Source organism: Panthera uncia (assembly GCF_023721935.1).
Source record: "Panthera uncia isolate 11264 chromosome C1 unlocalized genomic scaffold, Puncia_PCG_1.0 HiC_scaffold_4, whole genome shotgun sequence".
NCBI lineage: Eukaryota > Metazoa > Chordata > Mammalia > Carnivora > Felidae > Panthera > Panthera uncia.
This window is the reverse complement of record NW_026057585.1, coordinates 66,684,527-66,709,314: the sequence shown is the minus strand read 5'-3', so window position 1 is coordinate 66,709,314 and position 24,788 is coordinate 66,684,527. Positions and strand designations below refer to the sequence as shown.

Sequence of the window (24,788 nt, the reverse complement as noted above, 5' to 3'; positions counted from 1 at the left end):
CCTGTCTCCTTAGGATCTTATCTATCTTCTGCTCAGACATCTTCATTTCCTTCGCCTGTCTTTCCTCATATGACCTGGTTTCAGTGATGATAATTGTGATATCTGCTTTTCCTCCAAATGTTACTATAACCCAGGCATGCTGGAGCGCCATGTATACATCTCAATTAATCCACACCAAACCCTTGAAGTGGGCATTATTAACCCCATGATAGAGTTGAGAAACTGGAGACCTACAGCAAAGCAGTTTGGCTGTGGGGGTCCCTGAAAGGTTGCAGTCATATTTACATTATAGACAGTCTGCTCTAGAGGCAGTGTAGGGGAAGGGCTGGAGGGGGGGGGGGCAACGCTGGGGAGTGGGAGGCCTGTGATGAGGCTAACTGTCCTGTGCTTGTCCCTCCCCAGCCCCCTCTTCCTGCCGGCCAAATGTACTTTGCCTTTCGTCCAAGTCATTTTAATGGAGCAGAAAATGTACACATCTGGGGAAGCTTTGCAACTGCAGCTCCATTGTGCTGTCCTGTGGAGTTCTGCAGAGCCTTGGGTGAATGTCAAGCTCCTTCAGTTTAGCCAGCTGAGGCATGTTCAGTGGCAGCAGCGGGACTTATGTTTCATATTACTGCATGGAATTCTCAGTGTACTTTGCAAAACTATTTTAAGGAGACCTGGGTTCTGTGAATTTTAAAAGCAATTGGAGCATGTCTTTTCAACCTCGTCACTAATGATTGACCACATTTTTTCATGATTTTGCCTTTTTTTTTTTCCTCTGTGATATTTAATTTGACTTTTAAAGTCTCTGCTTTAAAATTCTTGCTCCCACCCCCAGAAAGTAACTTGCTGGGCTGTGAGCTCAGGGCCCCCATCTTCTCAGGTAAACTCGAGGAAGTGGATAGGTAAACTAGGAGGCTCTGCACCTGCTGGGAGGCCCATGGTAGGCATTACCCTGAGTTGGGTACTGTCACCCCAAAGCAGGGGCATCAAGCCAATGCATCCACATAAACTCCCCATCATGAAGTCTGGCTGGATTTGGTTGTGGGTTTGGGGCAGGGGAAGAGAACAGCAGTAGAGAGCAGGAAGGAAGGAAAGAGAGGAGTTGCTGTTGAGGACAAACTCAAAAGCCAGTGGACATTGCCTGAAGTTGGAAGGAATGCCAATTTGTCATGCAGGTGACAGCTTGGAGGGCCAAAGGAGTATGGGCTTTGGAATTGGCCCAGCGGTTAAACCCTGACTTTGCCACATCTTTTCTGTGACTTTGGGTAAGACAATTCACCTCTCTGAGCCTCAGTTTTCTTATCTGTGAAATGAGGCTATCTTGTGGAGTTCTTGTGAGGCTCCGGGCAGGAATTTTTCACCCTCTCTGTTATCAGGATCACCTGGGAAACTTAAAAAAATATCCCATTTCCTAGCTCCTATCCCCCAAGATCTTGATTCAGTTGGTCTGGGGATAAGGCCTGGGCATTAATTTTTATTTCTTTTAAATTCCCAGATTATTCTAACATCAGACAAGGTTGAGTACTTCTAAGTTGTAAAATTTTAAGGTAACATGCCAGTCACATAGAAATTATTCAACGAGTTGTAGGTATTATTTTCAGGGGAAATATACAGAGTTCTGAAATGTCTATGTAACCTCTCTGAGGAACAGTAATTTCTTCATCTTAAACATGACATACCAATGTGAAAACAGGCAGCGTATTATTGTCTTAGGCCCCAGATCTAAATCCTGACCTAATAAGTAAGGCCTATTCTTCCTAAGTGTGTGGTCATGGACAAGTTTCTGAATCTCTCCAAGCCTCATTTTCTTAAAGGGAATATTCATACAGCTTCATAGGGTTGTTATGAGGATTAAATGAGATATGTAAATGTAAATGTTTATGTAAAATGATTGGCACAGTGCCTAACACATAGTGAGTCCTCAATAAATTGTAGTTGCTGCTATTGTCATGCATATTATTATGTTTATTATGAGAGCTTTATCCCCTTGCTGAGAATAAGGAGCCAATGAATGTTTATTGTATCAAATTGAATATAATGAGTTGAACAACGCTGATAATTATCCAATAAGCGCCCCCAGCATGCTTCCATCCAAGTGCCACATCTTTTAAACCAGAGCCCTGGGCACAGATGGGTCACTAAAGAAGCTCAGATCTCACACATTCAGGCCTCTGAGGCTCGGGATTTTGCCCAAATTTGCAGCATACACTTCCAAGATATTGTGTTTGAAGCCATGCATTCTTTCAAACTGACTTTGTGAAGTACTTTCTTAGAATAAATAAAAACTTGTATGCATTACACAAAGTGTGAAATGCAAAAACATTTATAGCGATTGAAAGCCTTGTGAATTAGCACCTTGGCTTGATGTTCAGATCAAGCAGACAATGGTCAAGCTCAACCAATGAGATCTCAGGTCTGTTATGACCTTCTGTGGGTCACACACAGGAGTTGGTCATACAGATGACCTGAATCCAGGCATTCTACTTCAGTAGTATATACTCTACATAAGCAACACAAAGCAAACAAACTCCCAATGGTCAAAGACCAAAAAAAGTTTGGTCGAACAAGTATTTGTTTAGGGTTTTCCATATGCCAGTCTAGGTGCTAGGTAGGATACAACAGTGAAAAAACAGATAGGGTCTCTTCTCTAGTGGAGCAAACGAATTCCCAGTGTAGCCCAAAAAACAGTAGAAACCCCGTTTGTAGTTTTCTTTTAGTGCCACTAGATAGGTTGACATTTTCAAACAGTTATCTCTAAGGAGAAAACAAAATGGTCGAAGACCAGTAGAAGAGGTTGTGACAAGGGAACATTATTTGAATTGGTTTTGAAAAGAAACAAAAAAGTTGGCTTACCTTGGAAAAATGCAACTTGCCTCAATTATGAATTTTAATTAGGGGCCGATTAGTTTTAGAAGCTGCCTCTGGTTTCACTTATTAGATAAACTCATTCTGTTATTTTTCAGCTGAAATGTCACTTCTTCAGGAAAGTCCTTCCTGACTTGTTCCTCCTATTGGAGGAACCCTCCACAGACCTCTGCCCTCCACAGACTAGCTCAGGTCCCTTTTACATATTTTCACAGCTCCTTATATTTTTCATCGTGGGGTTTATTGTAATATGTAATATACATTTATTCTATTATTGCCTGTTTCTGCTGGTAGACCAAAAGCTCCACTAGAGAAGAGATCCTATAAATTTTCTTCACTGCTGTATCCTGCCACCTAGCCTGGCATATGGGAGATCCTAAACAAATACTTGTTGAATTAGTGAAGTTGAAACATAGACCCTGGAGGAGAGGAAAGTTCCCAAAGGTGAGGAAGAAGGGGTATTCTCAGGGCTTTATTCTGTCCCTCTGAGTCTCACCTTCCTCTTGTGAGTGTGTCTCTGTTTCTGGGCCCCTCCCATGTCTGGTTCCCAAGTGCGGCCTCAAAAAACAATAAAAGCCCCCTTTGTAGTTTTCTTTTAGTGTCACTAGATAGGTTGACATTTTCAAAAGGTTATCTCTAAGGAGAGAACAAAATGGGTATCATTATAGAAAAATGTGCATAATGGAAAAATAGTCAAGTTGACAATCACACATAGTTGACACAGGCTAATTCCAATACCAAGATAATAGTATTAGGAACCTCACTGGCACAGTTCATGGGTCTCCTGGGAAACAAGATGGTGATTCAGCTTCATCCTGCAAGGCTAGACTTCCTTCTTACCCTGCTGTTGGCTGAAGTCACTGACTCTCTAACCCCCTAGTCTTCTGATGATTCCAACATCATTTGGTAGGAAACAGGTCCTTTAAAGACCATATGCTAGTTCTCTGGTTACCATCTCTGCTCATCTCAAGTACCTCCTGGCTCAGAATGTCTGCCTTTCACAGTCCTCATATGGTCAGAGTGCAGCCCACAGTGTCATTCACTCTTAGGCTTTTGTTTGGTAACTCTGGCTGCCATTCTGATGAGAGGCACAAAAGGGAACATTCATTTAGGAAGTCAACTCATCTCTGAAACTCATAGCAAATTATGAACAACTCTTTTTCTTAAGAATGTCTCCTAACCAGACCATAAATTCAGTATAAAATCAGAAGAAAGGAATGAAAATGGAACTAACAATTATTGATTTCCAGGACAGAAACAGTATTGATTGCTTTACATATGAACTCCTTTCATCTTTTCAAAACAACCTATAACTATTAATAACCCATTACTATTATTATCTCTATTTTTCTGATGAGGAAGCTAAGACTTAGGGAGGTGATAGAAGTTGTTTACAGTCCCGTGGAGAATACTTGAACCTCAGTTTTTTGATCCAAAGCTTGAGTTTCAGGGCATGTTTTGATGTAGGCCCTACCTCAGTTTCCTGAGACAACAGGAGCTAAACTGCCCATGGAATTTGACCTCTTTTTCTGAAAGGCTTGAATCTCCACTTAGAAATCTGAGAACTGGGTCTTATGAGAAAGCCCAATAACTATCATTCCAAGCATCCCTAACTTGAGTAGCTAATGATTCTGTGAATACTGACAATTTGATAACATTATCTGACCTGAATCTTTCAAGTACTATGAGTTTTCTAACTGTTCAAGCAGACTTCTATAGTCTTATACCTTCTGTTAATGGGAGTTTGAACCTGCTGGGAATCACCTGTTACTTCATAGTCTAGGTGGAGACTCCTCTGAGCCAGAACAAAATAGGATCCGAGAGCTCCGGGCAGAGATATCTCTGGGTGAAGAAGTGTCACCTCCTCCCAAACCCGTTCTTATCCTACTGTTGTTTAGAGGAATATGAGTAAGAATAGGAATTATAGCCATGAACCTTTGTGGAATGCTTCGCTCATACCAGGCTTTACATACATTTCTCATTTAATCCTCAAAATAATCCTGGGTAGTAGGTACGATTAGATAGCCTCATTTTAAAGTTAAGGAAACTGAGACATAGGGATGTTAGATACCTTGTCCAAGGTCACTCAAAAATAAATGGTGGAGCCAGGATTTGTGACTCAGTTTGCTTGACTCTAGAGCCCCAACCGTGGACTTCTACTCCAATTCTGGTTCCCCCTGAGTCTGACTCTTGCCTCAGTGAAAGTGATCTGTGTCCTTCTAGCTAACATGGGAAGGTGATAGAGAATCATTCTCAGAGGGTCATATGCTGGTTCTCTAGGGATGTCCAGATCATCTTGATTGATCCAGGTAATACCCTGGCTGGCACTATCTAAAAAAGCACCCTGGAGTTCATTGATATTTTCATCCTATGTTGTGGTAGGTGAGAGTGTACTAGATTCAACCCATAGTCTAAATAAAATTTTCTTTTATTTACTCAAAACAAGTTTCTTTATTTAGTAGCCCAGTAAGTCCACCTATTATGCTAACCAGAAAAAAAAGTCTTTGACCTCTGGGTTTTTATATCATGATGGAGAAATGACTCATATATACAATTTACAACACATTTTCTGTTGATAGTTCTTTTTCATATATTCCTTTTGTGCCGGTGGTAGGTGAATTGGAGTGAAGAATATCAAAACCCTACCTCCCCCTTTTTACTATCAGGCATACCCTTATTATCAATGCAGAAATATGGCAAGAAGAGAGGAAAACATGATAATCCATTAAGGGTGAAACATTCCTCCTAAAACATAGAATAACAGGAGCAAGACACACAGGGGCTTGTGAAACTCTAGAGGAAGCGGTTAGGGAGACATTTAACTCAACTGGTAGGCAGAGTAGGTAACACCAGGACCCCACCTCCACCCTGCTAATGGGTCTTGCCACACTGCTGGGCCATCAAATGGTTTCTCATCACTGAGCTCTGCTTCTGGCTCTGGGACCAATTCTAGAGAAGTAACATGGCCCAGAAGAAGTTATGAGACAATAATAAAAGTAAAAAGTGCACAGCCTTGGAACTCAGATTTGGGTTCAATTAATATTCCATCACCAAGGTAATTTGGGACCTTGGGCAAGTCTCTAACTCTCAGCTTTTTCCATTGTCAATCAGAGTCTTATAAGGTGGTCACAGCGTCTAACAGTTTGCATGTAAAGTGCCTGATAGGCAATGCCTCATACATGGTAGGTTCCCCCAACTATCAGTTGTCCTCATTCTCTTCTTCTGAAGGAGTCTCTTATCCTTTTAGGAGGTCATGGATGACACAGATGTCACAGATGACAAGGATGGATCCCTAGAAGGCAGTTATTTTGGGGTGAAATATCTTCCCCCCTCTCCCCAAAGAATGGGCAGTGTAATTGCATAGATCACACTCACCATCCCTTCCTGGCCGACGCTGGGGCAGTATGCTTTCTTTCAAAGCTGGGACCTTAGTAAGAGCTGTACTTTTATGAAGTTTTGGGACTTAAGCTGAATTTGGGATTTTGTTGTATGCTTTTAAAATTATGTTCAGATTTTGTATATTTAAAACACGACTTTGGAATTGTGAAACACAGTGTTCTCAATCATAAAAAAGGATGAATTATGTTATGCCTTTCTGTTCCCATTTCTGGGTTCTTTTTTTGTCGTCTTGTATGAATTTTTCTGTGATACCCTGCCTTATGTCTTAACTCATCTGGGATACTTGCTGTGAAAATTTGGGCAAGATTCTTAACTCCTGTAAGACTGCTTCATTCATTCATTCATTCATTCATTCATTAATGAACTATTTGTTGAGGACTTATTACACACTAGAAGCTTTTCTTGATACTTGGGATATAGTAAAGAACCAGACTGAGTTTTATCTCTAAAATGGGAAACTTAACTTACCTATCAGGACTGCTGAGAGGAGTGAATGAGATAATATGTGTAAAAGAGAGGAAGAGGCAAAGAAAAGGACGAAACTTTATTGATCTCCCTGCTCTGTCCCCAGTAACGCTAGATGCTTTACCTACAATCCTCATAATACTTGGAAAATACTTGTTATCTTTTTTTTTTTACAGATGCATCTACTGAGGTTCAAAAAGGAAAAGTGAGGACCCAAATCATGCCCTGTATTTAAATCTGGTATAAAGTTCCCATTCTATGTTGCCTTCAGTGGTCCCTGGTATACTACTTGTCACTTGATAGGTATGTCAAGCTCCATCACCAGTTCTGTGCAGAATGTGAGGATTTGCACCCCTCTTCCTGCTAGCTGATACATCTGATAGCACCAATTATGGTTTGGGTAGAGTAAAGACTACTTGAATGGAAAATCCAAATCCTATCCTCTAGTTCCTTAGGGAACAAGACATATGCATGAAATTTACAGATTTAAATTTGCCATTGGAATATGCAAACAGTTATCAATAACTCTAAGTCACCAGGGGAAGAACTCTGGTCCTCTGGCAGCCAGACTCATCAGCTTAGGAGACAGATGGGACATGGACTCTTGGCAAGAGGAATATTCTTTTTCCCAAACTAACCCATTTCTGCTGCTATGACCTTTAGAGATGAGATGCTCAAAACTCTATCCTCTGACTCTCACCATTTCCCAGGTGGAGGCAGGCCTCAACTGCACAAATAGCAAAATACATTTTTCCATGTGAGATGCTCAATGTCCAAGGAAAAAAGAGTCTGCCAGGAAATGTTCACTTAGGGGTCTACACACTTTCAAGAGGCAGAAAGCAGAGTAGTAAATGAAATAACTGTGCTTTTACTTGGCTAAGGGGCTGCAAAACTGCCCAAGCAGAGAAAGCTGGACCTATTATGCACCCTTTTCTCTTCCATCTCTCTGTGTGGACAGGTCATAGCAAAAGCACACAGCAGATGAGCTAGTATAGGAGCCAGATAAGCTCTGCCTACATGGCTTCAACTTTTTGAGAAAATCCTTAATCTTTGGTATTAAGAAAAGGAAGGGCCATGCCAGAGAGTGCTTGTTGCCACTGAGAAAACTTGTGAGGGTTATGAGAGTGAAAAGACAGACCCAGCAGGAGCAGAGCAGAGCTTTGCATGCAAAAAAGGGAAGAGAAAAAAAAATCTTTTTCCTTGGCATGGAGAAATTTCATCCTGAAGGTTCTTTTTTTTTTTTTTTCTTTTCTTGGCAATGTAATAAACACCTTAAAATAGAGTTATAAAACGGAAACAGATTCTATAGAAGCAGGAAACCAAGAATAGTGACTTCAGAGAACTTATAGCCCAAAGCTCTCATTCTAGATATGATGAAACTGAGGACAGAAGGACAATGATTACCCAAAGCCAAAGAGCTTGCCTTTGACCAAGTCCTTCCTGGAACCCAGATTCTGGTGGGCCTTTTCTCTGCCCTACATTCTCAGGCTTTCTCTCAATTACAGGGAACAGGCTTCAGTAGAAGGTGATCTCATCTGTGCCCTTGGCATTAGCTTACCTAGTCCTAGAGAAACATAATTCATCATTCTCATGGTTTCGCATCAAGAAGAAGCCTTTCCTGGTTGGGAAGGGTGTGGTGAGGAAGCCTCCCAACTCTCTCCTCTTAGATATCACCTTACCCTGAGATCTCTCTCTCCAATCCTGCTGCCATTTCCATGCTGTCCCCTCAGTGCTATCTTCTATTCCCACCCTTCCCATCAAAGGGTGCTGTGGATTCTCTAACACATTGTCCAAAGCATGGTCCCAACTCATGTGTCACTAAGCATAGCTGAGGTAGTCTAGATTCCCAAAGAAGCTTAACTGAAACCAAGATGAAAGAGAGTGCAGCAGAATGTAGTGGAGTGATCTGAGCTTTGAAATCAGACAAACCTGAGTTCAAATCCCAGCTGCATAGTGCATCTGCTATGCAGACCTGAACAAATCACTTCTCTAAAGTTTGGTTTCCTGATCTGTAAGGGAGGGAGACTTACCTCCCAGGGCATTTGGTACAATTAAATGAGAGAGCAAATAGAAAGCATTTAGCCCAGATCTTTGTACACAGTGGGCACTGGTGTACACAAAGCATTAAAAAAATCTGATTTAGAAAGCACAGGTTTAGAGTAAATCGCTCAAAAAATATTTCCTGGGCCACGTTCTCTATGCCAGACCATGTGCTAAGTTTTGGGATGAAGACAAACAAGAAATGGTCCTTATCCTGCAGGAAATATTTTTTTCATGGGTGTTATCAGTTGAATTATGTACCCCTACCCCAAAGTTACATTAAAGTCCCAAACTCCAGGATCTGCAGAAATAAGGTGTTTATAGATGTAATCAAGTTAAGATGAGGCCATTAGGGTGGGCCCTAATCCAGTATGGCTGATATTCTTATAAGACAGAGACATACAGGGATAATGCCACACGACTACAGAGGCAGAGATTTGAGAGATGTAGCTGTAAGCTAAGGAATGCAAAAGATTGATGGCCACCAGCAGAAACTAGGAAGAAGCAAAGAAGGAGGGAGCATGGCTCTGTGGACACCTTGATGTTGGACTTCTGGCCTTCAGAACAGTGAGAGAATAAATTTCTCTTTTAAAATTCTTTTAATATCTTTATTTTTGAGAGAGAGAGTGCGAGTGGGGGAGGAACAGAGAGAGAGGGAGACACAGAATCCGAAGGAGGCTCCAGGCTCTGAGCTGTCAGCACAGAGCCCAACGCGGAGCTTGAACCCATGGACTGTGAGATCATGACCTGAGCTGAAGTTGGACGCTTAATCATCTGAGCACACAGGCACCCCAAATTTCTCTTGTTTTAAGCCACCCAGTTTCTGGTACTTTTTCAGCAGCACTGGAAAACCAATATACTTGGGGAGATATGCAAGGGAGCAAATGCAATAACTATGACAGAGTGGAAAACACTGACTGAGTTTGTTGAGTTGAGCCTGTTACATTTATCCAATTACGTAATCTTGGTTAAACCAGGAAGACTTCTTGTGGGGCTCAGTGCTAGTAGAGGTATGTATAAGTGGAGGCAGTTTGTCCAGGAAATGGACAGTCTGTGTCTGCCTGAGGAAGCCAGTGAAGGCTTCTCAGAAAGAATAGTTGGAGCTGGGGCCTGAAGGATGGCTAAAGGCTCAGCAAGTATGGGCTTAGGGAGAGGGGACACCATTTGTGCTAGAAAGCCTGGTGTGTGCAGAATCAGAAAAATGTGAACTAGTTTTAGAATTTGGGAGAAACGACCAATATGTAATCACTGCTGGAGCTCAGTGGGGATATTTATCTGCCTTCTAGACTTCTCCACCTTGCTATCCCACAGACACCTCTTACACAAAATGTTCCAAATTGAACTAGACCCTGCTTTCTACCCCTACCCTTACCTCCTCCTACCTGTTCTCCTGCATGCCCCGATTTGGTGAATGGCCCGCCACCCGCCCATCCAGCCTAGTGAGTGGTCTCCAGAGCGCCTGTGTACTCCACTCTTGGAAGCTGACTTCCTTTTCGTCTCTGATTTACACCAGCATTTCTGGGCTTTACTATCTCTGGTTCTAATGCATTCTCACTTGGCACAAGCTCCCAACTCTCCAGCTGTGTCTCTCGGCCATCTTCCTTCCAGCCAAGCCTCTCTGCCAGATAATTAATGATCTGTAAACAAATGCTTAATTGCAACAGGGGAGCACATATCTAAAGAAACTTTGTGATAAAGCAAAGGATCCTTTTTATAACATGAAGAACATTTCTCTCGCTAACTCTCCCCCACCCTCAGCTCATCATTTAGTCTGGATTTTTGTTTCATGTATTAAATCTAAACTTTTTTTTACAACAGAAGCCACAAAACAAAAGAACAAAAACCTGCCCAAGGGACAGATGGTATCATCCTGAGGTGCAGACGTGTCAGGTGCTTCCTTTCTGAGACACTCTTTTCTTTAGACTTGGCCCTTAGACTCAAGACTTGGGCACTTGCTAGGAGAAAGGAAATTTTGGCTCCTGGCAAGAAGGAGAGGAAAATGTGGACTTATTAAGAATCTAACATATGCCTGCCTCTTTTATTTATGTTCTCTCATTTTCCTCTTCACAACGCCCCCATGAACTGCTATCCATTGTAGAAATAAGAAAGTTAAGCACCTTGCCCAAGCTAGTGGCAGCTACTAAGGGGGAATGACTGATACTGAAGGGGTGCCTGGATGAAATATAATGAGATTATTATCTCTCAGCACACCTGTTCATGCTGTTCAAGTTATCTAGTCAGCCATATTGCCTTTTCAGAGTCAGACTGACTCAGAAGTCCTGAGTCAGACAGTATGTCTTTTGCCCAGCCATGCTGATTTCCCAAGTGGGTGGGTCCCCCGAGCTTGGTGGGCCAGCAGCTGCAGTGGGAACCTTTCTTTTTGCTGCTGTGTGGGGGCTCTACCCTCATGCTGGGAGTCACTGTTGGGTGCTGCTGTGGGAGGGGCCAATTCAGCCACATATGCCCTTCAGAGAGGAAGCACCTTGGCTCTGATCTGACATTGAGCCTCCTCAAGGGAGTTTGAAAAGGTGGTTTTTGTGCAGTTCTTAATGGCCCAGCTGTTCCCGAAAGAGGAAGCACAGAAACATTTTTAGAAAAGTTAGTGGAGTGTGACAGAACCCAGGGACTGTACCCACAGAAACTCTCCCCCTTCATAAAGTGTGGCTTCAGAAAACACTTGGTGTTCACAGAGAACCTGCCCCATGCCAGGTCCTGTGCTCTATCCTAGATCTTCTACCTCTCCATCTTGGAGGTCCCCTTCCTATCTGTGCTTTCACGTGCTCAAGCCTGTCCCAGCCTAATAACACCACAGCAGCCACCTGAAAGCCCTCACTCATCCCTGCCTTACCTTTAGTTACTTCCTTCTCTCCTCCTCTTTACAAGCAGAACTTTCTGAGAGAAAGTGCAGTCTACACTTATTATCAGAATTCACTGACTTCCCATTCACTCCTCAGCCCCAATGCAGCCTGGCCTTCCTTTCTACTGAACCCATTCTCCCAACATTACCAGTGACATACCGAGTTCAAGGACACATTCCTTCATCTGGTCTCAGCAGCATTCACACTGTTGACCTGGCCTTCTTCCAGAAACGTTTTCTCCCTTTGACTTCAGTAGTCTTGATTTTCTTCCTACTTCTTTAATGATCCTCAGTCTCCATGGTAGGCTCCTCCTCTTTGACCCACATTTTAGATGTCATTCTCCCTCAGAATTCTGGCCTTCTTATTCTGTATGCTCATACACTTAGCGCAGACTTCTCTCCTGAGCTCCAACACATGTGCATACAGCTGCTTACTAGCCATCTGGACTTAGATCTAAATGGCATCTCAAATAAATATTCCAAAGTCATCTCTTCAAACGTTTATCCCAAGCCCATTTCTTCTCAAATGTTCCCCATTTTAGTAAAGAGAGCCGTCATCCACCATGACCAGTTTAGAAACCCGAGAGATCTTGACTCCTGTCCTCTCATCTCTCAGTCATCAAATCCTATCAATTCTGACCCCATAGCTATCTCCCAAATCTTCCTATGTCCTTTCTTATCCACTATATTCTAGTTTAATTTTTATTTCTCTGCTCTTAGATCTTACCCCTTCCCAATGCATTCTCCAAACCATTGTGATCTTGCCCAGATGCAAACCTGATCCTGTCACTCCTTAAATAAGACTTTCCAAAGGCTTCTCATCTATCTCCAAAGTCCCACCTAATTTTAATCCTGTATAGTCTGTCCTCTACCAACTCTCTGGGTTCCACTCAGGCTACATATTCCTTCATTCTCTGTGGCAGTCAAATGGGTTGCTACCTGGTTCTCCTCCCTCTTCTTCTTGTGACCTTTCATTTTGGATTAACTGCAGATTCACATACGCTTGTAAGAAATCATCCAGAAAGATCTTATGAGCTCTTCACCCAGTTTCCCCCCCATGATAACATCTTACATACTATAGTATAATGCCACACCCAGAAAATTGACATTGATATAATCCATTGACCATATTCATATTTCACCAGTTTTACATGGACTCATTTAGATATTCAGTGCTGTGCAATTTCATCCCCTGTGTAGATTCATGTGACCACCACTACAGTTAAGATATAGAGCACTTCCATTGGGAGGCTCAAACCAGCCTTCCTGTGGTTCCTTCAATGGGCCAACTTTCTTTTACTTCTATGTCTTCACATAAGCTGCCCCCCGCCATCCCGCACCCTTCATTTAGTCAATTATTAGTTATCTTTCAGGCCTTAACTTAAATATCAATTCCTCAAAAAGACTTTCTCTGACTCCACACTTGGTTAGGGCCCTTGCTCTCTGTTCCTTTAGCACCCTAGACTTCTTCTCTCCCATCAGAGCTCCTATTTTCTCATTACTTGAGAGAGAGTAACCTGAATGAGAGCAAAGGTTGTGTGTAGCTACTGCACATCTATAGCTCTAATACTGGGCACAGTACCTGCCACAAGGGAATTCCTCAATTAAAATGGGCAGAGATCAGAAATTCATGAAAACTGATAAGTCGGGGGAACTCCCTCACTCAAGGAGTTCCTAGTCATGAAGTGGGCAACTCCAATATGCAAATTAGTGCTGTCTTAGAGGGAAGCACTGAAGGTTGTGGGGGTCCGGAGCATCTGTTTTCCTTCCAGCTTCTAGATACACAGAGTCAGGCACAGTGAGGACCAGAAGTCCTCCAGGACATGTGCCCAGAACCCTTAGCATAGTTTGGCAGGTCAGCTAAGTGGAGCAGACACTGTGGTAATAAGCCCAAATGCCTGATTTCAAAGACATCAACGGGACTATTTTCTCAGCTTTATAATCATAGACTGAGCCGCAATTGTGGCCACAGACTGGGTCCTCATGTTAGCCACATGATAAGCCCTGATCTTGGCACAGATCCTGACACTAGCCAACCAAGTGATAAATACAACATCTTCCACAAAACAGGTAAGGTACACAGGTAATGGCAGACATTCAGAGAAAACACACACTGACACAATGAAGGCAGAATCCAAGCATATGTCCTGTTAGGGGGTCAATAGCATAAACATCCATTTTATACCCTAGAAGAGAAATAGAATTATTGAGTCCTGAAGCATTCAAGCTGGAAGGGTCCTTAAAGGCATTATGCCCCCTCACATCACCTTTTATAGCACAGGGAATGGGGATTGAGCTCTTTGTATATAGGAGTACAAATGTTAACATTTCACATCTAGCTTTAGTTGCAAAAGCCTTTGTTCCCATTTCTGAGTCTTCTCTAATTAATTTTACCAAAGTGTAACTGGTCTTTGACTCAGAAACATCAAACTGAAGATTTTGCCTGGCCTCCAGCTAGCCCTCTCCAATATACTCTTCCCCATCAGCCTGAGTGATCTATTTAAAGCACAAAGCTGGCCAGGTTACTCTCTTGCTTGAAACCTTTCACTAGCCTCCCATCACCTTCAGAATAGAGTCCAGGTTCCTTAGTCTCCAGACTCAGCATAGCCCTGCCTCCTCTCCAGTCCTCTCTCTGGCCTCTCCTCACACCCGCCTTTACTGAGCACACCGTGGTGTTTTATGTGGCTGTGGAAGCTGTGCCTGCTCCCAAAATGTTTTTCTTACTGATATTTGCCTGGTTAACTGTCTCTTAACCTCCAACCTCCACCTTAGCTATTATTTCTTCCAGAGAGCCTTCCTGGAACCCTTGGGTTGGGTTACCGTACCTTCACCCTGTCCTATTACCATGCCTCCCCCTCTCCCTGCAATATGCCACTTGGAACCTTTGATCGGGCCATATTATTTGTGAGTCTGTATCTCCAGATGTCTGTGCTGCTGTAGGACAGGGGCTGCATCTTAACATCCTTCTCATCTTGGTGCCCACCACAGGACCTAGCACACTGAAAGTTCTTGGTGAATTCTGATAGAAAGGGAAAGCTATTTCACGAGTAACAATCCTGAGGGTTAACTGTGTGCCAGGCAACAAAGTGCTCTGCACATACCATGTCACTTCATTTTCCTAATAGCCCTGAGACCACGCAGTACTCTTAACAAAGCCCTCTGCACCCAGAGTGGTGAATGAGAGTGTCCCACAGAGACTCCAGTAATACTCAGAGACAGTCTCTAGGCCCTGGTCCTGGCCCCACCCTCCACTGCAAACCATGGCCACTGGACTCAAGTCTGCCCTCTCCTCTCACTCCTGGACTTGCTTCTCTACCCAACCCTTTATGGTAGGATTCAGAGTCAGACTCTTTGCCTGTCTTCCTTTTTCACTTCCACCTCAGACACTGGCTCTCACCCTAAGGATCCAGCTCTACAGTCTGCAAACCTAACCTATTCTACCCCAGGGGACAGCCAAGGCTCTAGACTTTGCATCCCAACCCAGGTCCTTGATTAATGAGAAGAGTAGATCACCATGGGATTGATTACATGGCTGTTCCAAGGACAATGAGGAAGCTCAGTTAAGTAATGTGTTCAAGATCACATGGCCTGGCTTCTGGCCAATACCAAGACCCAGACATAGCATCTCCTCTTGTATGGAGGGCACACTCCCTCTTCTTTCAAACAGCCCTCTTCTGTAGCCCTTTGAATGCCTGCCTACATGTCCATTTCACACCTTGGTTATGAGATGCCCAAGCAGGGGCTGTTACCTAGCACTATTCCTGGTGTCCAACCTGGCACAGAGAAGAGCCTTCGGAAAGGCATGATAAAGCGACAAATGAGTGTCAAGATCAAGCTCTCACCAGTCCCCCCTGGCTACAGTGGATGTTCTGCCCTTTTACTTCTGTTCCCAAAGGTACTTAGAATCCTCCTTTGCATTTGGTTTGGTACCAGAGAAGCAAATCTTCTGTAAAGCTGCCCCAACAAATGCATTTTCTTGTCAAGTTTTCTTTGCAATTGATACTAAATCTCCCTGTAAAGAAACCACACCCTCCACATCTTAAGGAAAACTAGTCATGGTATAATGGTTTAAATAAAGGAATTGTGAAATTCTGGGGAAAGTACCAACCTCTACCTTATCCCTTCTGTCCTGAGAACATCAAGCTCTCAGATGAAATGTTTTGATGCTGTGAAGAGAAAAAAAGTGCTTTGGAGTTACATAAAGTTGGGTTACAATCTTGGCTTTGCCTCCCAGGACCTGTGGACCTTAGGGAAGAAATCTGAGAATCATTCTGTGTTCTAACCTCTTCCTTACTCACTCCAGTCAATCTCTCAACAAGTCCTGTCAGTTCCACCTTCTAAATAGTTCTTCTCCAATCTCTACTTCAGTTGTGAGCTGGTCCAGTGATTAAGCACTCAGGCTATGGAGTGAAACTGTCTGGACTTGAATCCCAGTTCTTATTTACTATGCCATCCTAATTTACTTAATCTTTCAATGTCTGTTTCCTCACCTGTAAAATGGGGATTAAAAATCTTAGGCTGCTAACAAGATTCAATGAAATAATCCTTATAAAGTGCTAGCATTGGGGCGCCTGGGTGGCTCAGTCGGTTGAGCGTCCGACTTTGGCTCAGGTCATGATCTCGCGGTCCGTGAGTTCGAGCCCCGCGTCGGGCTCTGTGCTGACAGCTCAGACCCTGGAGCCTGTTTCAGACTCTGTGCTCCCTCTCTCTCTGACCCTCCCCTGTTCATGCTCTGTCTCTCTCTGTCTCAAAAATAAATAAACGTTAAAAAAATTTTTTTAAAGTGCTAGCATAATTCCTGGCACAGAGTTGGAGCATATAAACATTAGCTCTTCTTATTATTTCTTATTACCTCCTTTGTTCAGGCTGTTATCATCTACAACTCCACACTCCCCTCTGCTCCTTACTTCCCTCAACCTCTGACCATCCCTACAAGGTCTCCTGTCTGGTTTCTCTTCTCTGGGACCTCTTCTCCAATCCATTCTTTGTGCCATTGCCAGAATATTCGCTGTAAACGTCATATTTGATCATGTGATTTGCAGACAAGAAACCCTGTCATGGTGCCCCATTGCCCATAGAATAAGCACTGTCCTTAGCTTTGCAGTCAAGGTCCTCCATTCTCAGGGTCCCTGCATACTTCCCAACAGTCATGCAAAGAAAATTTTGCCCCCATTTTATTGCCTTGGAGTGTTTGAGTGAACATCCCAAGGACCTATATTTATTCATTGGGCCAGCTGAGATTTGTACCTGTCTTCTGAGCCCATAATGGTCTGTGCATTGGCCACACTGCCTCTCCCCACACTGACCATCCATGAACTGACAATGAGCATCAGATAAGCAGGAAAGGAAGAGTGCTGAGATGAGAAAGAGGGGCTGGTGTGGAGACATCACATTGGCCAACCTGACCAGGGAAGGCTTCCTGGAGAGGCTGGAGCTCTGAGGACCTGGAGGGGGCAGGATAGCAGGGGTGAGACTGGAGAAAATGCTGAAACTGCAATTTCAGAATGGTCTGGTGAGATGAAGTGAGATTCAAGTGTGAGTGGAAACATGTGCTTCAGATGCTGCTCTCTTCTTCCCCAACACTGGCGAACCCCAGGAAGCTCTGAGGTTGGGTTCTTGGTTTCAGTCACTGTTAGTGGGGTTGGAAGTACTACATTAGGTTGAAGGGCTTGCCAGGTCCTCTTTGTTATCCACAGATTAATGAACTCTAGGTTGGTTGGGGAGGGGAGGAGAGTCCCTTTCTCTTAACTTCTTTCCCTGCAGAAATACTGCCAAAATATCCATCCATTTGCTCAGCAAACCTTCCCAGACACCTGTGGGGCCCCAGGCAGGCCCCACACTGGAAATGCAGAAAACAATCACAGGTGTTCTTCGTTATAAAGTACTCATGATTTAGTGGGGAGAAAACCTCACATACAGTGACAATACTGTGTGAAAAGTGCTCTGGGGTCTAGGGTATGGAAAGCTAGGGAAATCTTCTCAGAGGTGATACCTGAGCAAGATTCAGAGTGAGCATACTCCTTCAAAAAGATTACTTGGATTCATTTCCAAAGGTGAATTTGGGTTATTGCTTTTTGTGATTGTGACTGTAATTGCAGAACAATACATTCTTGCCTGGTGTCACACAGAGCTGTTAGGACATGAAGGGTAGAAGAGTGGTGTGGTAGACTCCCTGGTTTGGGGGCCCTAAAATGTATTTCCAAACACTCAGTGGAATTTCCCCAACCAAGGATAACATCATCACTTTCCAAGACTTCATAGCCTGGCAGAAAGTCTGCAGGTCGCATGAGAGGACAACGAGCGCTCTCTCTGGCTATATTCAGGACCCGGTGAGGTAATGTAAAAGGACAGTGGCCTGGGATGCAGGCTGCTCTGCCACCACTGACTTGCTGTGTGACACAGTATAGGTCCATGAACCACACTAAACCTCAGTTGCCTCCTTCATCCAGTGGGGACAATATTACCTCGCCTGGTCACTAAATGGTAGCTACTGGTCCCAGGTCTCTCATTTCCAAGCTATATGTCCCTCTCTCTCAGCCTATTTCCCCATCTGTGAACAAGGCAGAATGGTGAGGCTGTGTGCAGGGAAAGAATGAGAGAATATTCTCCAAGGGCTGTTTAGCTTTGACATCCCATGCATAAAACAACAGCCAGATTGGACTGTTGCTTAATTCTATCCAAACTGCCAGATAGGCATTTGAATAAGTAATCTAATATATACATTTTTATTCTATTCAATATTCAGGTCGTCTCCTGGCTGGAATGAGTATTCAGAATGATGATTGCTTCGAAACATACCATTCCAAATACGAATGAGGATATTTTTGCAATATTCAGTTCAACAAGGATAGGGAGGTATGAGATTAGGTTCTGCAAATAATCACACATTTCACATCTTGGATGCCTATACACATACTTACTACATGTCTTTCTTCATAACCTTGGAAATGCAAATCCCTGTACTCTTAGAGGCTTCAGCAACCCTCCTGTGCTGTCAATTCCCATGTGAATACAGTAGAGCAAGGCAAAAAGATGTGACCTTTCACCTGGTGTTTGTTTGAGGCTCTGCTACAACATTCTCCCCATCCAATAAGCTGTGATCTGGTCCCCTCATGCTCCAGCAGGGACAGAGAGCTCACTACTTCTCAAAGCATCCAATCCCACCCATGGGCACCTTTGACTTGGGGAAATAGTCTCTCTAGTTGAGAAATCTGCCTACTTCTGGTGTTCCTACATCGATCCTTGTTCTGCCCTCAGATATTCTTGCAGAGATTGAAGGCAATGACACTATTCCTTTCACCAAGTCAGCCTTTTCCTGAACTGAATCCCTACTCCCTCCAACCAGAAAACTACTCTTCCTTTGTCCCCAGCACAAGACTCTATAGGGATGAGCCTAAGGACACCAAGAGCAAAGGTGAGCTCAAGATGTCCTGGTGAATTCCTTTTTGTCTGGCTTCCCACACCATTGAGTAAGAGAGAATGAAGCTTTTAAAGTAACAGGGAAAAGTAGCTGATTCTGAGGAATCTTTTGCCAAGGATTTTCAGGAAACAGAAAACATTGGGGTGCCAGGGTGGCTCAGTTGGTTAAGCATCTGACTTCGGCTCAGGTTATGATCACACAATTCGTGAGTTCGAGTCCCACATCGGGCTCTGTGCTGACAGCTCAGAGCCTGGAGCCTGCTTTGGATTCTATGTCTCCCTCTGCTTGTTCTCCGCCCTTCCCCTGCTTGTTCTCTCTCTCTCTCTCAAAAATAAACAGAAAGAAAGAAAGAAAGAAAGAAAGAAAGAAAGAAAGAAAGAAAGGAAACACCACTGGGGAAGGAAGATCTTGGATTACAGCATGAGTGTTACCCAGAAACTATTTGCAACCAGCATGGCACCCACCTCAGAAGGTGTGTGTATGCAGGTGTGTGAAGTACAAGTGCTTACACAGTAAGCACCTACTCATCTACTCAGCTGTGCCCTGGTAGGGTCAGTACAGAATAAGTTGCTCACTTGGGCAATTGTCACATGTCTTCAAGATTCACTCAGTCATCACCTCTTCTGGGCAGCAGTCCCTGACAAGCCCTCTTAACCTTAACCAACCCTGCACCCCCATGAAGCTTTCTGCACTTTCCTCTATATTGTCCAGTTCTCTGCCGGTCTGTCCTCTCGGACAGTGGTACCTTCTTGAGGATGCTGACTGTGTCTGATTCGCCTTTGTCTCCCTGGGCCTGGCAAGGCATCGGTGCTTCATACATGTTGATTGCAGGAATGTTGTGTGGAAAGGTGTCTTAATCCTATTCCGGGGTTCTTACCACTGTCTCTGCTGCCGTGTTTCTCTTTCCTTACTTATAAGAGGCTAACGTGATACAAATTAAATAGAGTATAATCCTCACAAGATGTGGACATCTGTAGAGGGAATCACTTGGATAAGCTCATGGTATCCACGCTTCTGAAAGTGCACCAGCCTTTCTGTGAGAGGTGGAAGTTGGGGTGGATAGTGCTATTTCTCTATCCTTCGTCTACCCTGAGCTGACTGTTCCCAGCCCTGATCTGCTGTCCTCCCCTGCCTGGCCCCTCTGGAGCAGCCATTCCTCTGGAGTTGACACTCACATTTTCCTTCTTTTCTGCCAAGTCACAGCTTTTGGATGCACCCTATGCAGATGTGTAGAATTCTTGCACACATCTGCATATCAGAGGGGCAGGGAAAGTTGCCTGGCAAGAGGCCCTGGCTCAGCAGGAGTGCTCTGCTGGCAAGCCTCAGTTGTGAAAGGATCTCTCTCTGTGCTGTTCTTGGCCAAGGAACTCAGCCAGAGACTGGGCTGGTCAGGACTGGGCTTTGCCCTACCCAGGGAAGACCGCAATATGGTGCATTTCTGGGGGCACAGGAAATTGCAACATCTTAGTCTCCCCTGAGGAGATTAAGAAAATGAGTGGACAAGTCTTAGGGCAGAGAATGGGTGTCTCAGGCAATGGCACAAAAAGAAGGAAAATGCATTCATTTAGCTATTGATTTAATAAGAACAGCTCAACGACCCCATTTGTAGAGGGTCTGCTTTGTGCCAAGCAGTACAAGACAGTGAGTTATTAAATATGGGGGTCTGCTTCCATCTGAGACCTGCCACTTTCAAGGTCTGAGACCTGGGGTAAGTCCTTTAACCTGTTTTGGTATCAGTTTATACATCTGTAAAATGCAATGATAACTGTACCTGCTGCAAAAGGTTGAGGGGAGGATTAGATAAGATAAACTCAACAAAGCACTTAACAGAGCATGTGATACGTGTTTAGTAAACATCAGCTCTTTTTGAGTACTTTGTTTACTTTACATCTACTATGTGTCAGTCATCATACTGGGTACCCTAAATATTTTGTCATATTTATTTCCCACAGTAAACCTCCAAGACAGGTATTATTACCCCTGACCTGCAATCAACTAAACTGAGGCCTGGAGATGTTAAGATACTCCTGAAGGTCACACACCACATGAAAGGGCTGACAGATTTAACTTTCAAGGCCATGGGAAGCCAGATGCAAATGTCACTCAGGAGGCAGGGCCAGAGTTGGAGAGTCCCAGGGAAAGAAGGCCTAAGCCTGTATGTGGGCCAGGGTAGCAGAGGAAATCAGATTCTTGTCCAGAGTGGTTGGCAGCACAGCTGGAAATAATGTGCTGAATGTCAAATCTGATGGGTGAAGCAGAAGAAGAACAAGGAGAATGAATGGTGTGGATGGCAATCAGCAAAGGCAAGAAACAAGACAATATAGGTTCCTGGGAGGAGGGGAAGGCCATGGCCAGTGAGTCACGATAGAGGAGAGCGAGTGTGCCAGAGCTGGCTGGCCTGGGTTAGGCACTTTCCCTCCCTGGACCTGTAGAAAGGGGTAATAATTCTTAGGTCCCAGGGCTGAGGTAAGGACTAAATGAAGCACTGCACAGAAAGCTCTTTTCATAATGTTTGGAACCTGTGAAGTGTTTAACAAAGGATCTGGAAAAAAATATCCAGACTAGTATTTGGAGAATACATTTCAGAAAGAGTAAGAGAGGTCATTTTATTCATCCTTTAACAGTGAGGGTCCCAGCTTCAGTCTATTGTGAAGGATGGTTGGGGCCAGCTCTTGCAGAGGTCTGATCAAGGAAGATCCTTGGAGGCCTACATCAGCACAAAGGGGACATGTGCTAGCCCTGCTTTAGGGAAGGAGGAGGGTGACAGTGGGGTATATGACTGGTGGACCTGTGACTGAGTCCCAGGAAGAAAGGGTTGCAGGTAGAAGCTGTTTCTAAAAGGGCTACAGAGCTAGGAATATAGAGAGGGGGAAATGAACATTTTCCCAATTTTTGGACTGAAAAGCCTGCAGTTTCAGTTGCTATAGTATTTCTTGTCCCGGAAGCTTGATATAAGCAGGAAATACCTTTGGTTGGTCATCAGATTTCTCCTGGTGGGTGTTGGGACTGACGAGGGTGGAGCACTCTCAATTACAGGAAGTAGGAAGTAGGGAACCTCATGGGCGGGGCTGAGCAGGAAAGAAGCAACACGGTAGCTGGCATGTAAAGTGGAATGCATCCTTTGTGAGTTATGTGTGATGTCACTTTGAGACTTCCAGAAATAACTAAGCAAGACTTTGAAGGAGCCTGGAGTCCTGCATTGGCAGGAAGGGGCATAAGCCAGCAAATCACAGATGAATACCATAAATGGGACCCCATTTGTGCCCACAGGCTGAGGTGGTCTGGGGACACATCATTACACACTTCACTCATAACCCAAATAGTTCCTAGGGGTCTGAGGTCATCTCTGAAGATAGGTATGCTTATATTTCTTTTATGTATTTCTTCCCTTACTTCTAACATCTTGATGGCTAATAAGTCTTCTTGTTGTAACCTTGCAATATCCCCCAAATTCACTTCCTCCCTATTTCTCCAACTTCATTCTCAGTGCATGAGGAATAGGGCCCACTTTTCAGTGATTGAGGGTGGTGGTAAGAGCTAATCTATGCCTATTATTATGTTAAATGCAGGAAATATAAGAAGCAATAGAGCACAGACTTTTTCCTTAAAGATTTATGAGCTGATTTCAACCATTCATCTGAAGACTCCTCAAAATTGTCAAAAACTGAATGAGTTCACTCACTCATTCATTTAATCAATGAACAAACATTCTCTGGGCACTCTGCCAGGATTGGTGCTAGCAGCTGGGGACACATGGCCCTTGGGTCCTAAGGCCTTAAGATCCTTATGATCTAGGGAGACAAATACACAATAAAGGGCTGTGCAGTTAAGCTGCACTGTTGACAGTGGCCAAGCTGAAAGAACAATGGAGATCATTTCTATGAATAGACATTCCTTAGGTCATTTGCCCAATAATTTCCTTTCCTCATCCTCTCCCTTGGAAGATGTGTCTGAATAATATGGGTAAGGGAGAGGGCCACTGGGGAGGCAGTGTGGAGTAAGGGAAGGAGCACAGGCCATGCAGCTAGATAGTCGTGGGTTTCAGTACCCAGATCTGCCATTTGTTAGTTATCTGAACTTAGTCATTCACCTCTCTAAGTTTCAATTTTTTCATGTGTAAAAAGGGCATAATTTACATAAAGCATCTAGAATAGTCCTGGGTACATAATAGGTACTCAGTAAATGGAAGCCATTTTTATTTTATCCCAAATTTCAGGTTGTTAGTGTCAACAAATAAATGAACTTTACTATGATGAGCTATTGAAATTTTACAGTTTATCTGCCGACGGCTTAGCCCAACCTATACTGACCAACACAAATGGCTTAGATATGGCCTTGTCATGTTCACCCATCTAAGGCAACCAGTTGAGATCTGCTTACTCAGTTCATTTTATTTGTTTCTCTTTTAAATTCCAAGTCTTTAATGTGACCTTTGGAGGATTCTAGTTGGCAAAAGGTCCAAGTTTTCCCACAGGCTGACTGTCTGCTGTGCTTGGGCCCAGTTCCTACATATGGACTGGGACAATAATACTTGAAACTGATCCTTCAAGGAGGCCCTCTCTTTCCCTCCCCCTTTTCCTCAGCTCTCTGTAAAGCATCAAGAATAAACAAGAGCACATGTGGCAGGAGCATTCCTCTCTCTATGGCTGTGTTCCAACAGATGGGACACAAGAGGTAACCCTCTGGAGCCCTGATTATCAGCAGACTGGGGATAGGCAATGGGGGATAGAGATGGTGGGTAGATGGAGGAAAGCTCAAGTTATTCAGATCAAAACTGTCTGTGCTATGGAGTCCAAGAGCTGAGAGGGGCTTCTAAGACCACTTGACACTGACACATAATTGTTCTGTGACAGATTGGGGAAGAGAGGCATCTAGAGGTATCTACAGCCACCAGCCCTCTAGGGACAAAGCGAGAACCTCAGACTCAAGTCTCCAACATTCCAGTCTGTGCCTTCTTCATGTTCCTGGGCAGCTTTGTTCAAGCATCTATAATGGCTTCCTATTTCTAACTGTACCAAATTAAAATGTTCTTGTCTGGCACTTAGGGTCTATGAGATCTGATCCTCACTGTACCTTTCTAGCTTTCTTTCAAACTCAACAGACAACTTGGACTGGTACTTCCTGATCTTGAAAATTTGATCCAAATTTTCCTCTATGTTGTTTAAATCCCCCTTTTCTCTGGTTTCTGTTCTGGGATCCCTGGTTCTTACTAAGTGTCTTCTTGGTTCTGTCCTGTCCTGACCACTTTGGTCTCTGGCTGAGGATCAGCCTTCTTCATTACAATGCCATTTGGAGGCTCATTTAGAAGGGCACATTATGCTGTGTCAGATGAGGCAGCTGGGGAGTGGGTGGGACCTGATGTTAGAGACTTCTACTAGCAGAGTTGACTCAGCAGTGTCCAGGGCATGGCTATCTCTGACACCTGAGAACAGATGCCAAGAAGGTCTGAAATGAAAGACAAGGAGCCTTCAGCAAAGGCTAATATATGAGAGATGATCTGGAAGCTCAGGCAGGAAGGTAAACTGAGGGAAGTCTGTCTGGAAGTGAGGGTAGCATGGGCAAGGAAAGTGGTGAGAGGCTACTATCTGAAGCTCAGTCAGAAAATAAGTGTGGGTCCTCTTGTGTTGCTGGGACCTTGTAGGAGAGGAATTGCTTTTGAGGGCATTAAAATGGAGAGATGTTTCAAAGGGATGAGTTAGGACAGAAGAGGGGTTTCCCAAGGCTAAGAGTTGCCCAGAGGAAGCTACAAAGTGGAGT

The 24,788-nt window shown here is 43.9% G+C and overlaps 1 protein-coding gene and 1 long non-coding RNA gene across 11 annotated transcripts in view; one reads left to right on the top strand and one right to left on the bottom strand.

Annotated features, from left to right (window-relative positions):
- Window positions 1-24,788, bottom strand: part of BEND5 (BEN domain containing 5) — a 1,448,520-nt gene that overhangs the window by 258,881 nt on the left and 1,164,851 nt on the right. Inside the window, exon 1 of one of the 10 annotated variants that reach the window (XM_049618600.1) lies at window positions 21,998-22,115. The exons of the other annotated variants lie outside the window; for them this stretch is intronic. The gene's annotated coding sequence lies outside the window, so the exon portion shown is untranslated. Of the gene's footprint in view, window positions 1-21,997; window positions 22,116-24,788 lie in introns of those variants that run through there. 10 annotated transcript variants of the gene reach the window in all.
- Window positions 23,127-24,054, top strand: LOC125913475 (uncharacterized). Its single transcript, XR_007455039.1, has 2 exons — window positions 23,127-23,705; window positions 23,885-24,054. It is a non-coding gene; the product is annotated as an uncharacterized LOC125913475 (long non-coding RNA).